The following is a 15,716-nucleotide window of genomic DNA, read 5'->3' as shown; positions in this document are numbered from 1 at the left end:
TACCTTATCAGATTCATATTTTACCTGATCCTCAGTTTCTAGCCCTAAACTCATAATAACTCATAATGGTGAGAAATAGATTATTTTCAATTCAATAATTTTCTATTGAATGGGACATTATTTTACATCGATAAACAACAAGTAACGGAAGAAAGAAATTATTTAGCACCTCCTTCCAATACTCATTGAAAGTGCGTTGCTGTGTCAGAAGAAGGATAGCTATACTGATTCGGTATACTCTAAAGACGCCCTCGGTACAATATTGACGATCTCACAAAGATTTTTTTCAGTGAATTTCCATTTACTGATCCAATCTTTTACGGAATCGATCCCCTTTTGACTATACAAGAATATGTGGAGCTCAGCATGTCTGGAAGCACAGGAGAACGTTCTTTTGCTGATATTATTACCAGTATTCGCTACTGGGTCATTCATAGCATTACTATACCTTCCCTATTCATTGCGGGTTGGTTATTCGTCAGCACTGGTTTAGCTTACGATGTGTTTGGAAGCCCTCGGCCAAACGAGTATTTCACAGAAAACCGACAAGGAATTCCATTAATCACCGGCCGTTTTGATTCTTTGGAACAACTCGATGAATTTAGTAGATCTTTTTAGGAGGCTTCAATGACCATAGATCGAACCTATCCAATTTTTACAGTGCGATGGTTGACTGTTCACGGCCTAGCTATACCTACCGTTTCTTTTTTGGGGTCAATATCAGCAATGCAGTTCATACAACGATAAACCTAATCCGAATTATAGAGCTACGACACAATCAAACCCAAACGAACAAAATGTTGAATTGAATCATACCAGCCTCTACTGGGGGTTATTACTCATTTTTGTACTTGCTGTTTTATTTTCCAATTATTTCTTCAATTAAGAAAAGGAGAGAGAACTAAAATAATAGACTAATCGTTCTAGGTATTCTTTCTCTTACCCCATTCGGAAGGATCTCATCTCATAATTATCCATGACTGTTTATGTCTCTAGCATGACCACTTGATGAAATGTGGAGGGAAGTGGGGTAAATGGCCGATACTACTGGAAGAATTCCTCTTTGGATAATAGGTACTGTAGCTGGTATTCTTGTGATCGGTTTAGTAGGTGTTTTCTTTTATGGTTCATATTCCGGATTGGGTTCATCCCTGTAGTAATCGGATGAATTGAGTTGTAGACATGAAAGCGTAAGAACTCAACGGATTCCCTTCTTTGTTTGTCTGATTTGAGGGAGAAGGTCCCGTTGAGTTCTTAATAATTAGAATATTTTTGTTTATAAGTTCATTGAAGAAGTTCTATTTACTCAACAGATTTTCCCCTCCTCTTTTGTTTGTCCACCACTTTTTATTTATAGTATACGTAATTATTATAAGATAAGAATAAATAAAATACGTAATAACTATAAAAAAACGTTCTGATACGTCTGTAAAAAATAGAAACTAACACTAGGAATGTTTGACGAACAGTATCAAGAATCATTATTATTTCGACACAAGAAAAGGATTTTTCACACCCCTTTCTTGTGTCGAAGACTAGGAAGACGAATAACCCCTCCCAGAAATATTTGTTCCCTTCAATTATCCGTTCTATTTTGCGTTTACTTTTGTATAGGATCTAGCCGAAGTCCATTGTATTAGACTCAACTGCATTTTATGAAATTTTAATCTGCCAATAGCAACATAATAACATCACCCCAAATTTTTATAAAAAAAACAAAAACAAAGAAAGAAGGGGTCAAGTCAAATAGTCTTCTTCACAATCTACATACTGTGGCTAGGAATGTGGTACAAGGAATTCTCGGCATCTCGTAGAAAAATAGTATAAACAAACAAAAGGCTTTTTAGAATTTTATTTTTTATCATAGATAATCATAATTACTAAAAAAAATTTGGTTCTTTTTACAAACTTGAGGTCGATAAATCCGCGAGTCTAGAAATTCATTTCGGACAATTGAACCTTCTCGAACTGTTTCTTTTTAAGAACCAAAAATATTTGTGCCAAAATAACAGATGCTAAGAAGAACAAAAGGCCTTGTACACGTAATGGATCTTGAAGTACTATTTCTGCATCTCCGTGACCAAATCCGCCCACATTAGGATTACTTGTCAACGGTTGCTCAAATTTGATAGATTCGCCTTCTGAAACAAGAAGTTCTGGCCCCAGAGGGATAATATCAACCACTTGACGTCCATCCGATGCATCCGCTATGGTTATTTCGTATCCCCCCTTTTCTTTTGGTAGGATTTTGCTTACTATATCGGATGCTGTAGCATTATAAACTGTATTGTTACTCTTGCTCCCGTCAGGATAAATCTGGCCCCTTCCCCTGTTTCCGCCTACGTATATAGGATATTTTAAGAAGTGAATGTCTTTCTTAGTAGCGGGGTCCGGGGAAAGAATAGGAAACGTGATTTCACTATATTTCTGACCAGGAACAGGGCCTATGACAAGAATATTTTTTTGATTTGGGCGATAGCTCTGAAAAGACAGATTGCCCATCTTTTCTTTTATCTCGGGGGAAATACGATCGGGAGGGGCTAATTCAAAACCCTCTGGTAAAATAAGAACAGCCCCCACATTTAAAGCCCCTTTTTTACCATTAGCAAGAACTTGTTTCAGTTGCATATCATAAGGAATTCGAACAACTGCTTCAAATACAGTATCGGGAAGTACCGTTTGCGGAACCTCAATATCCACTGGTTTATTAGCTAAATGGAAATTGGCGCATACAATACGTCCAGTCGCTTCTCGTGGATTTTCATAGCCCTTCTGCGCAAAAATGGGATATGCATTTGAAATGGATGCACGAGTTATGATATATATCATGAGCGATACGGAAATAGATCGAGTAATCTGTTCCTTTATCCAAGAAAAATTATTTCTAGTTTGCATGGTCCAACCATTGATCCCGAAAATTTATACAATAAATTGGGGTAGGTCACTAATGGAGTTTCCTATCCACGATTCTGTTATTTACTGGAATAATTTGACTGGATTAATATATAGGATGAATCTCCGGGATGGGTAGAAAGATAAAGAGTGAGTACGATTTTCAATGCTTTTACTTATGTACAACTGCAAAGTAAGAAACATTCTAATTGGATTAGGTAGATAATTTTTCAGGCCTATGACAAGAATATTTTTTTGATTTGGGCGATAGCTCTGAAAAGACAGATTGCCCATCTTTTCTTTTATCTCGGGGGAAATACGATCGGGAGGGGCTAATTCAAAACCCTCTGGTAAAATAAGAACAGCCCCCACATTTAAAGCCCCTTTTTTACCATTAGCAAGAACTTGTTTCAGTTGCATATCATAAGGAATTCGAACAACTGCTTCAAATACAGTATCGGGAAGTACCGTTTGCGGAACCTCAATATCCACTGGTTTATTAGCTAAATGGAAATTGGCGCATACAATACGTCCAGTCGCTTCTCGTGGATTTTCATAGCCCTTCTGCGCAAAAATGGGATATGCATTTGAAATGGATGCACGAGTTATGATATATATCATGAGCGATACGGAAATAGATCGAGTAATCTGTTCCTTTATCCAAGAAAAATTATTTCTAGTTTGCATGGTCCAACCATTGATCCCGAAAATTTATACAATAAATTGGGGTAGGTCACTAATGGAGTTTCCTATCCACGATTCTGTTATTTACTGGAATAATTTGACTGGATTAATATATAGGATGAATCTCCGGGATGGGTAGAAAGATAAAGAGTGAGTACGATTTTCAATGCTTTTACTTATGTACAACTGCAAAGTAAGAAACATTCTAATTGGATTAGGTAGATAATTTTTCAGTCATTCATTGAATGATAAATCACTACAAGTGACGGAGATACGCGATTTAAATAACGGAAAATCCAATATTTGAAAATTGTATCTAGAATGACTGGAAAAGTGGAAACAAGGCCAGATATAATTTGCTCATTATGAACAAATCCAAAATCCTTGTAGACAAAGCCAATCATCAGTTCCCAACCATGGGGCGAATGAAATCCGATACATAAATCAGTTAATAAAAGAAGAGAAAAAGCTTTTATTGTGTCACTTAAGTTATATAGGAATTCCTGAACCCAAGAGTTAAGAATAACAAGTTCTTTATTACCCAAAAGAGAATAACCACTTAGAATAATGAAACAGATTATATTTGTCGAGAAGTGCAAAATCGTATGAATACGACCCTCGTTGTGTATCTTGATTAATTGGATTGTTTCTTTGTGAATTCCTATACGAAGGTTTTGTAGATGTGTCTCCGAGTATTCCTTAATCATTTCCTCTAAGAAGAGGAGTTCCTCTAATTCTATGAATTTTTCTAGAATACTCTTTTCTTCAATATCATTCAAAAAAGGTTCGGATTGCCTAGTATTCCACCGATTAGTAACCCAGGATTCCATACTTTTTTGAAATGAGAGAGAAATCCACCAGGGCAAAAATACTATAGATGCAAGATATAAAAGAGGAGTGAATGCTTTCTTTTTTTCCATTTTTTCATCTCTGAATTGTTAATGAACCTATCTCATTCGTCGACTCTATGTAATCTAATATTTCTCTCCCGCATCAGTTCTATTACAAGTTATCGAACCTATGAATTTAGAAAAAAATACAGAAATAGACGAAAAATTGGAATGGATAAATAATCAAAAAATAATGTTTACCTATATCTCAATTGGTCAAATTCGAAGCACATATCTCCTTTCGATGAATGCCCAGAAAAATTGAAATAATGAATAATATTATTCAGATTTTGAGACGAAAGAACTCCTTTTCTATCATTATATAAAAATCTCTAATATTTCGAAAAAATTGAACTTACTATGAGTAGTCAGGGATAGAATAATTGAGGGAAATTTCTGAAGAATATTGTGAAAAATGAGTGGCAAAAAACGACATAAATTTGCTAATTATCATTATAAGAGATTCAATTTTTTGGTCATTAAGGAGCACAAAAAGTATAAAAATAAGCTTCGAAAAAATTACAAGATATGATCTCTAAAGTCTCAATTCCAACAAGTTAAAAAGGGTGGAATTTCCTTATTTCTAAATGGTTGATTATGAGATATTTCGATTTGTTTCTTATTTTTTTATTGAATTAAGTTATGTATATTTCGATACATCTAAAAGATCCCCAAAATAGTTTTTTTTATACTTGTTCCATATATGTCTGCTTTGACTCGAATGAATGTTCTGAAGAAACCTCAATTAAGTTATGTTATGGAAAAAGAGCATTCTTGCGTTTTTGCCCTCCTGCTGAGAAAGCATTCCGGCTCATTTCTTAAAATACTTCAATTGGTACACGCAAGAAATAGGCCAATTCAGCAGCTTTTTGTTCCATTTCCCGTGGAGTAAAATTCTCATCAGTACGAGTCAATGGAATGGCTCCCTGGCCTCTGATATCCATATAAAGGACACGACGAGCATAAATACCTTCTTTCACTTCTATTCTGACAGACTGGATATCTTTTATAAGAAATTGGAGGAAGACCCGACGATTTTTTCCAGGAAATCCCCAACGAAAGATACACACTATTCCGTCTTTTCTATCAAATCGATCATAACCACTACCTACATTCCACGAAATTGTGCACCATAAATAGGAGCTAATAAAAAGACTCGCGATTCCGTAGAAAGATATCACAATTCCTTGTGGAAAAAAAACTATTTCCTGAGACGGAAATAAAGATATCAAATTTCTACCAAGATAACTCGAGGTTCCAACCAACAAGAATCCTAATGAACCTAAAAAAAGGATAACAGCCCAGCAGAAATTACTTGTTTTTCGAGCCCCCGTTATAGGTTCTATCCATATATGTTCTGATCGACAACTCATACTTGATCCAGTTTATTTTTTTGGAATTGAGAGAATACCCCAAATGAATTTGACTTTAGTCCTTTTTTTTTCCAAAGTAACTCGCATCAACTAGCACTAGTTTGATGTGATCCTTTAGGAGTAATTCATTAAATTCGTTAGATCTAAACTAATAACATACCCTTCGTACGATCTCACTAAAGATAGCCAAATAGATAGACCATAGAATGGCTACCTCGATTTACTATTTGTACCTGTTATTATTATTTATATTTTATATTTATAATATAAAGATATCTTATTATATATAAAGATATCTTATTATAATTTGATAATTCTAAATTGGAATTATTATTATTACTTAATAGCTATTAAGTATAAATATAAGTATCTATCTAAGTGAGTATATAATGTAGTTTTTGATCTTTCTACATGAAAGATTTGAAAGGATATGGATGAGATATTATTTTCTTCATTTTTTGCTCTTGTCTTCGAATTTCATTTACTAAGCAAAAAGTTTCTTAAAAATTAATTAGATTCTATTTATATTGAATATATTGAAGGGTTTGTTAGAATCCCATCCATCAGGGATTCTTAGTCAAAATAGGATTATCGTAAGATATAAAAAAAAGAAAAAATTCTATATTTTATAGATTTTCATTATATATGACGAGAAGAGTATATTTTTTTGATTTGCCTAATTTCACGAAAATAAGAATTTCATCTTTTATCTTGTTAATAGAGGCTTCTTGATCAATAATCAGGAATATAGAAAAAGGGGCGGATTTTCTGTGACTTTTTATTCTTTATATAATTAGATCTTATGCCAACAAAGAAAACCCCATTCGTCTAATTTTAACTTGGATTCCGATAAACTAATTACTTGTTTGCTCAAAATAATTGAACTTAATGTTCTAATTTTGATTCAAAGGAAAGAAAGTGTGTAGTTGAAATAACTCACTCAGAACGCTTTTTAAAGGATTACGTGGTACGATTAGATCGAATAAGCCTTTCTGGAATAAATACTCGGCCGCTTGTGAACCCTCGGGTACTGTTTTATTCAATGTTTGTTCAATTACTCTTTTACCCGCAAAGGCAATGTAGGCATTGGGTTCGGCAATAATGATATCCCCCAACATACCAAAACTAGCTGTCACCCCACCGGTAGTAGGAGATGTAAGAATTGGTACATAGAATAACTTTTTATTTGATTGATAATCATATAAAGCAGAAGATATTTTAGCCATTTGCATCAAGCTCAAACTTCCTTTTTGCATGCGTGCCCCTCCGGAAGCACACACTATAATAAGAGGTAGAAATTCTTTAGTAGCGTATTCAATCAAACAGGTAATTTTCTCCCCGACTATGGATCCCATACTACCTCCCATAAACTGAAAATCCATAACCCCAATTGCTACGGTAATACCGTTTAGTTGCCCTCTGCCTGTTTGAACAGCCTCGGTTAATCCTGTATTTCTTTGATAAGAATCGATACGATTTTTATAAGGCTCCTCCTCCGCATGAAATTCAATGGGATCCAGAGAGACCATGTCTTCATCCATAGGCTCCCAAGTGCCCGGATCGATCAAAAGTTCGATTCTATCTGAACTACTCATTTTCAAATGATATCCACATTGTTCACAAAGATGCATCTTTGATTTAAAAAATTTCTTATAATTTAATCCATAACAATTTTCGCATTGAACCCACAAATGCCGGTATTGTTGAGTTACACCCATATGAGTAGAACTTTCTGGTATAGTTTGATCACTCGTTGTGATATCCTCGTTTTGACTACTATTTTCACTTTTACTAGAAATGGAACTAGAAATGTAATCGTTACTGGAATTATCGTTACTGGAATTATTGTTACTGGAATTGTCATTACCACTTACAATGTAATTATCAATACAGATTTGGGACTGAAGATAACTGTCAATGCAACTATTAATGTGATTATTCCAAGTATACTGAGTATCATCCATGTAACGATCGTGGTCGGGATTCTTACTCTTAGATCCATTATTCAGATCACTAGAATTCCGATAAAAAGAACTTTCTAGTTCACTACAAAAAGGATGATCATTGGCAATCTCAAAAATATGATTTTCAATATCAAAATATATAGAATAACTGTCCCCATTACTAAACAAATGAAACTCACACGGAAATCATTTTCATGAAAGAATTGATACTGAATCCTGTTGGGTAACAAACATCGTGTGCTTCGATAGTTTGATCAAGATAAGTCACCCTTACTGCCACTCTACATAACCATACATGAGATTTTCACCTCATACGGCTCCTCGTTCAATTCTTTCGAAGTTATTGGATCCTTTTCCGCGTTCGAGAATCCCCTCCCTTCTTCCACTCTGTCCCGAAGAGTAACTAGGACCAATTTAGTCACGTTTTCATGTTCCAATTGAACACTTTCCGTTTTTGATTATTCTCTTTACCAAACATATGCGGATCCAATCACGATCTTATAATAAGAACAAGAGATCTTTCTCGATCAATCCCCTTGCCCCTCATTCTTCGAGAATCAGAAAGATCCTTTTCAAGTTTGAATTTGTTCATTTGGAATCTGAGTTCTTCTACTTCATTTTTATTTACTTATATTATTTTCATTTTTATTTACTTATTTTATTGATTTTTATTTAATATCAATATTTTTGCCTCTCTTTTTTATATTATTCCTTAAGTCCCATAGGTTTGATCCTTTAGAATTGGACTCATTTTCTCATTGAGTGACGGGTACGAAATAAATCAGATTGATTAAAAGCACTATGTGAAATATTCGGTTTTTTCCTCTTCCTCTATCCCATAGGTACAATGTTTGAATCAATCGAGAACCTTTTCTTCTGTCTGAATAAAATACAAAAGAAATTTAGAAATCTAACGAATAGTGTTACTCCAAACCAAAATGTACAATGTCACGAAGTCGAAGCATGTCGAAGCGTTGACTATGAACAGTAACCTCTGAACGGTTAATACTATCAGCCTCTGAACGAATCATGATGACCTCTGAATCGACATATTTATATAACACTTCGTTGTTATACATTTGAAATCATTCCTGGAACTGAACTTGCTTCGATCATCCCCAATACTGTCAAAATTTGAACAAATGATTTTTCATCCAAAGCTTTTGTAAAAATATCAGCAAGCTGATCCGTTGTTTTTACAAAATGGACTTCTATATTGCCATCTTCCACATGATCTTTGATAAAGTGATAACGAAGAGCAATATGTTTTGTTTTTGAATGTCGTACTGGATTATGACAAATGTGTATAGCACTTTGTGAATCACAATACAATGGTATCTTTTTCATATTAACAGCATAATCTCTCAATTGGCTCTGATACCAATTGATGAAGTGTGGAATCAAGTATGTATCAAATCAGAGTTATACGAATATAGATTGAACACGAGATGTAAATATGATCTGGTTTCAGCTCTATTATGCTTTCAACTGTTACGGAGAGAAAAATAGACAAGTTGTACAAAAGACTCTTATCTAACTCTAAGTAATGTCCCTATTTATAGGAAACGAGAAAGCATACAAAAAAATTACAAGGACTAAACAATACGCTTTGATACAAAAGTGCCTTGTAAAATAAACTTAGGACTTAGACATATTACAACTGGTCTTCGACCCTTACACAATTCTCAATGGTTTTGATTTTGGAAGGGTCCACGTGTATTCCCTCTTCGCTAACCACGTGCCCCAAGAATTCGACTCTTCGGATCTAAAATTCGCATTTTGAGAACTTCGCATAAAGCTTCTCTAATTGCAGCGTTTCCAAGACCTGACGCAGATGTTGAATATGCTCCTCCTTACTACTAGAGTAGATAAGTATGTCATCGATGAAGACGATGACGAACTGATCCAAGTAAGGACGGCACACCCTATTCATTAAGTCCATGAATACTGCGGGTGCATTGGTCAATCCGAACGGCATCACTACAAACTCGTAGTGTCCATAACGAGTTCGGAAGGCTGTCTTCGGAACATCCTCCCCAAGCACTCGTAACTGGTGATACCCGGATCTCAGGTCTATTTTTGAAAAGAAGTTCGCCCCTTGAAGTTGGTCAAACAAATCGTCAATGCGAGGCAGAGGGTAACGATTTTTGACAGTTAGTTTGTTAAGTTCTCTGTAGTCGATGCACATACGGAACGATCCGTCTTTCTTCTTGACGAACAAGACCGGTGCTCCCCAGGGTGAGAAGCTTGGTCTGATAAAGCCCTTGCTGAGCAATTCGTTAAGTTGACTGGATAGCTCCTGCATCTCAGCTGGTGCGAGACGATAGAGCGATTTGGCTACGGGGGTAGCACCTGGAACTAAGTCGATTCTGAATTCGACTTGACGTTGCGGAGGTAATCCTGGGAGTTCTTCTGGAAAGATGTCGGGAAAATCGCGTACTACTGGAATTTTCTTTATATCTTTCGTCTCTTGGCTCACATCGACAACATGAGCAAGGAATGCGCGACATTCCTTTCGCAAGATTTTTTGGGCTTGAATGCTCAAGATGATACGAAGGTGCGTGTCGGGTTTGTCGCCGTAGATAACTAGAGTTTCACTAGACGGCAGATTAAGGCGAACAGCCTTTTCGTAACACATGATGTCAGCGCGATGAGAACTCAACCAATCCATGCCGATGATGACGTTGAAACTTTTAATTGAGACTGGCATGAGGTCGATTGGAAACGAATGGCTATCTAGTGTTAGTGTACATCCTATGTATATGCAGCTAGTGCTCTCTCTCTTCCCATTACCCATTTCTACAGTGAACGGTTCTTTAAGTGCATGAGACTTATGTTTAAGCAAGTGAGCAAATTTCTGGTTCACGAAACTCCTCTCCGCTCCACTATCAAATAGAATGCATGCACAAGAGTTATCGAGGAGAAACGTACCAGTGACCACTGTAGGGTCGGCAACCGCTTCCTTGTGGCCTATAGCCAAAACCTTTCCCACTCCGCCGACATTCCCTGCCTTCGGGCAGTTCCTTTTGTAGTGGCCCACCTCGCCACAACCGTAGCAAGCCTGGCCTACACCAACGTCGGGGACCTGGGTGATTAGGCTTGCCGGAGCTTTGCAGAAACGGGAAGTGTGCCCCTTCCTGTTGCAGTTAGAGCACTGCATTTCCCGGCAGGGTCCATTGTGGTGGAAGCTGCATTTGTTGCACTTCGGCAAGTTTCCAGCGTACTGCTTTACCGGTGTAGCAGCGGCAGGTGCTATCGTAGCATGAACCGCCACGACCTGTTGCTTTTTGGTAGCTTTCTTCTTCTTGTCATCCCAGAACTTCCGCTTGTTATCAGCGGCTTTGGAGGGTTCTGAGATGGCTAAGGTTGTTGTTGTTGACGAGGTACAGACCCCATGGTCAATGAGTCATTGTGCCAATCGCTTGGCACTATCGAAGGTAGTGGGGTTGGAAGCTAGGACATTCCCCTAAAATGGAGGCACCAGCCCCCAGATGTACCTTTCCACCTTCTTTGCTTCAGAAGGGACCATTCCTGGACATAGCGCTACCAGATCGCTGAATCTGGCAGTGTAGGAGACTATGTCGGAGCCCTTCATGGTTAGGCTCCAAAGCTCTTGCTCCAACTTCTGAACTTCGCCCCTCGGGCAGTATTCCTCGATCATGAGCTCCCTCAGAGCTTCCCATCCGATAGCATTTGCCACTATAAGAGATAGTGACTTGACATAGCTATTCCACCACGTCAGGGCTCGGTCCGCGAAGGTGCAGGCGGCAAATTTTACCTTGCTCCCCTCCGGACAGGAGCAGATCTCAAAGATCGACTCCGTCTTCTCGAACCATTGCGAGAGGGCAATGATTCCGCCAGTTCCATTGAATGCCCTGGGTTTGCAGCTGGCGAAGTCCTTATACGAGCACTCCCTAGAGCGCACTGGAGCTTCGACAATAGTGGGAGGCACATTAGTTCCACTCCCACTAGTACCGGTAGTGGTGAATTGTGCTAGAGCTGTCGTAACAGCCGCATTCATAGCAGCTTGGATAGCTGCTGGGTTGTATTGAGGAGGAGGAGGTGGAGTTTGATTCGGAGCAGTGCGCCTCACTGATCGACGTGGAGGCATCTTGTAGCTATAAGATCACAGAGATGAAGATATTGGTAAGAATTTAATAGAGAGAATGATGAGAGTGACTCATGGACGAACTCTCCATAGCCCAACAACACAGATGAAGGTATGATTGAATAGAGATCTAGAATTAGAAATATGAAAGCATTTGGATATTAATTTCCATGAGATTAGATATCTGTCAATAATACTGGTATTACAGATGCAACAAGTTCAGGAAAAATGACCTAGGAGTAGGTCTTACATCAAACCAAGATAGGAAAATTTTGACAGAATAAAGACCTATCGACTGAAAGTTCAAGGTCTTAAAATAACAGGAAATTACAGGGAGAAGTGCTAATTAGAGCATAGATAAGAATGTTAATCCTTAGACAAAAGGAAATTTGAGCAGAGCATTCCCTACTGGTGATGGGAACCCCTTGGGCGAACCCTTAAGTCATCCATCTGACGCTCCAATTCAAGAAGGCGTCACTCGTACACTCACTGGCGTACGCGATGCTCTATGACTTCAGCCCTAGTCTCAGCTAGTGCTTGCAGTAGAGACTCATTGTCTCTTTCAGCTCTCTCACGAGCATCTTCCAGCCGACGAATGCAGACAGTATTGACTCCTGCATTGGCGTCAACTTCCGCGATTCAGTTGAGGGCTGTCCTACCCTGAATCTCATTACGACCAACTCTGCGGACCAGAATAGGCAGGACTCTGTCCGCCGAGCCTCCCTCGCTCAGGTTATAGACGCTTCGGTCTCCATTGTATGGAATGGGTTGTCCCTGTTCCTGACTCCATGTCTCCAGACTTTCCACCCACAGAGGCGTCGGGCCTTGAAAAGCCGGACGGGGGTTTGGATTTGGGTTTGGAGCTTACAGGGGTTGGTCATTGACTTCTGGCTCGGAGTCAGAATCCTCCGGGAAGTTCTCAGCAAAGTCATCATCCAGTGGAGTTGCAGGTTCTTCTTCTGGCTCAACATCGAGCCATCCTCCGTTACCTTGGTTGGGGAAGTACGGGTCGCCGGGGATATGGAATCCAGCCATGTTATCTACGCGAGAATAGGGGTAAAAGAAATAATTAATAGACGTACTAATTAAGATAATTATAAGATGATCCTTACCAGTTACTCCAACACTTGCGTAGTGCATACAAGTCATACGTAACCAAAACAAGATAGACCTTCGAATAAGTGACCCTAACTCTAAGCCCACAACCAAACAAGGAACAGGAAGTAAAGCAAAGATCACAGATTCTAAGTCTATAACACCCTAGTCACATATAACCTTAGTGTATCCACTCAGCAGCTATTGACATACTAATAAAGATCTTTTTAGTTTGCACATAAGTAATTATAGTAACACAAAATACTCCTATAGTATTTTAAGTTTATGTTCTTTTCTAATGTTTTCATTGTAGTAGTGTTGGTAAGTTTTTAGACTTGCTGCAACATCACAAATATTCATAGGCACATGTTAATCACTTCTCGGAAAGATATAGTTGATCAGGCTATATCGCTCCCAGATCTGATTATATGTCCCCAAGCCTACTTGTGCTGTCCAACAATTTTGTTCTGTCCTAGTGACACTGATTTTAGTATGAATGCATGTATGTATACTTTGGTTAAATATTTTATTATTTAAAAGTATAAACTCTTGGTCAGAGTATTTTAGTCCCACTGTGTTTATAGTTGTATATCTTTTATGGGTTGATATACTCAATTCACTATAAACAAGGCTCTGATACCAATCTGTCACACCCCAAAACCTGAACGGCGGAAACGTTCGGGGGCGGAGGACGTCATGTACAGTATCACAACAATGCATAATAGTAAAACAAGCAACAACATCATCCATTGCATTAATAGTATAATTTAATACAAGTGTGTTCTGTATAGTTTATAAGACACCAAAAATATGAATCAAAATAAGAGATGAGTCTTGAACGTGCTCCATCTTCTCAAAACCTGGTCATCGGTACCTGTCTACTGGTGACCTGAGAATACAAGTTATTTTGAAAGCGTAGATCAGCATTTAAGATGGTGAGTTCATAAGTATTTTAGTGTCAATGTTTGTATAAGTTTGAAGAAAGTGTTTGTAAATGTTTGATGTAAAGGTTTGTAAGTGTTTGATGTAAATGTATGTAAACTTCCTAGAAAATCCTATATTTTCTACTAAAGTAGTCTTCTACCAAGACCCAACTGTTCCTTATGTTTGTTCTTTTGTAAAAGTGAGTATTTTCCCAGAGTATGACTATCATTACCAAAATATAGTTTTCATTACCGTTTATGTGAGAAGATCACAATGTGAATGAAATGGGCAAAATAAAGATGTATTGTAGTTTTATCTAGGTAACTACCAATGTACTAACTACCTTAAACTTGTTAGTTTAATTAAGGTAAAATGTGATATGATTGTAACAATACTTGATCGACTAGTATAACACGACGTTCGAGACGTCGAAATGGTATGACATTCGTCACACGTACACCTGCAGGTCCCACTGTAGCTAGCAGCAAGGTGTAGGAGGGTCAGTCCCGTATAGATCTATACACAAATTCATGCTCTCCATCCAGGAGACTCTAGGTACAAAACGTAACGCAACAGTATATTGTCGAACGATGAAGTATTATCTCACATTATTGTTATAGTATTCTTGTATTTGTATAGTATGTTCTAGTATAGTGTATGTTCTCTCTGTCTAGTATGTAGTATGTTCTCTAGTGTATAGTGTGTAGTATGTATTTTTTCTCGTTATAGTATGCTTTATATGTTTCTCTTTATAGTGAGTATTGTCTCTCGTTATAGTATGCTCTATCTGTTTCTCTTTATAGTATGCTTGAACTGACTCATGTATGAACTGACTCTTGTATGTTTTATTTTTCTAGAAATAGTATTAGTGACTTCCTAAACTATACCTATTATAGTTTACTAGCAAGGTTGTTTGTATGAATGAACATGTTTATATACCTTTGCTACCCAAAGGTATTGAACTGAAGGAAGAACTTTTATATCTATATACATATACACAATATATAACTAAGATTCAAACGACCTTCGGACAAACAACCGATACCCTAAGTCCACAACCAAACAAGGAACAGGAAATAAGGCGAGTTATCAGTCCTATGTCATTTCAATCCTACTTATATAACTATATCCATATAGACATGTTTTGACAAAGTATAAGTTTAAAAGAGTTTGAATAAAGAATTTAACATGTAAAAGAGTTTATAAAACGATTTGAAGCAGTTTGTTTGATAACACAGTTTGAAATGTAAAAAATCCATTTGTTTTATAGTTATTAATCACATGTGATTGATATAATAACTATAATAGTTCTACTTGTATCCCCCCCCCCCCCTCCATAAAAGCATTTAAAATCATTTAAAAGATAAGTTAAGGGGTATGAACTCACCTGCAGTGAGTGATATGAATGAAAGATCGGATTGTAGGATGCTAAGTGTCAAGTGAAGACTCGAGCACAACGGATCCTAATAAGCATATAATGACACATATATGTATATAATTAGTGTTTATACAACTAATCATGTAAGGAAAACACCCTAGGACTTAGGAAACACTTAGATTGAAGTGTTAGAAGTACAAAGGGTTGCATCTAAGGGGTTTACAGCCACACTATGGTGTTTACGGCCAAGGTGTTCACGGTCGTTGAGTTTACGGCCATAGGGTTTACAGCCCTATGAGTTTACGACTGTAAACTCATGAAGTCTTGTGCCAAAGAGGTGATTTAAGGTCCTTTAAAGCATCATGGAAGTGTTCTAGGTTTAATGCTTAGCTTTAGGGAGTTTATGGC

This window comes from Lactuca virosa, chromosome 3 (assembly GCF_052849685.1).
Source record: "Lactuca virosa cultivar CGN04683 chromosome 3, Lactuca_virosa_CGN04683_v6, whole genome shotgun sequence".
In the NCBI taxonomy this organism is placed as follows: Eukaryota; Viridiplantae; Streptophyta; class Magnoliopsida; order Asterales; family Asteraceae; genus Lactuca; species Lactuca virosa.
The sequence above is the reverse complement of the archived record's forward strand: the minus strand, read 5'-3'. Positions refer to the sequence as shown.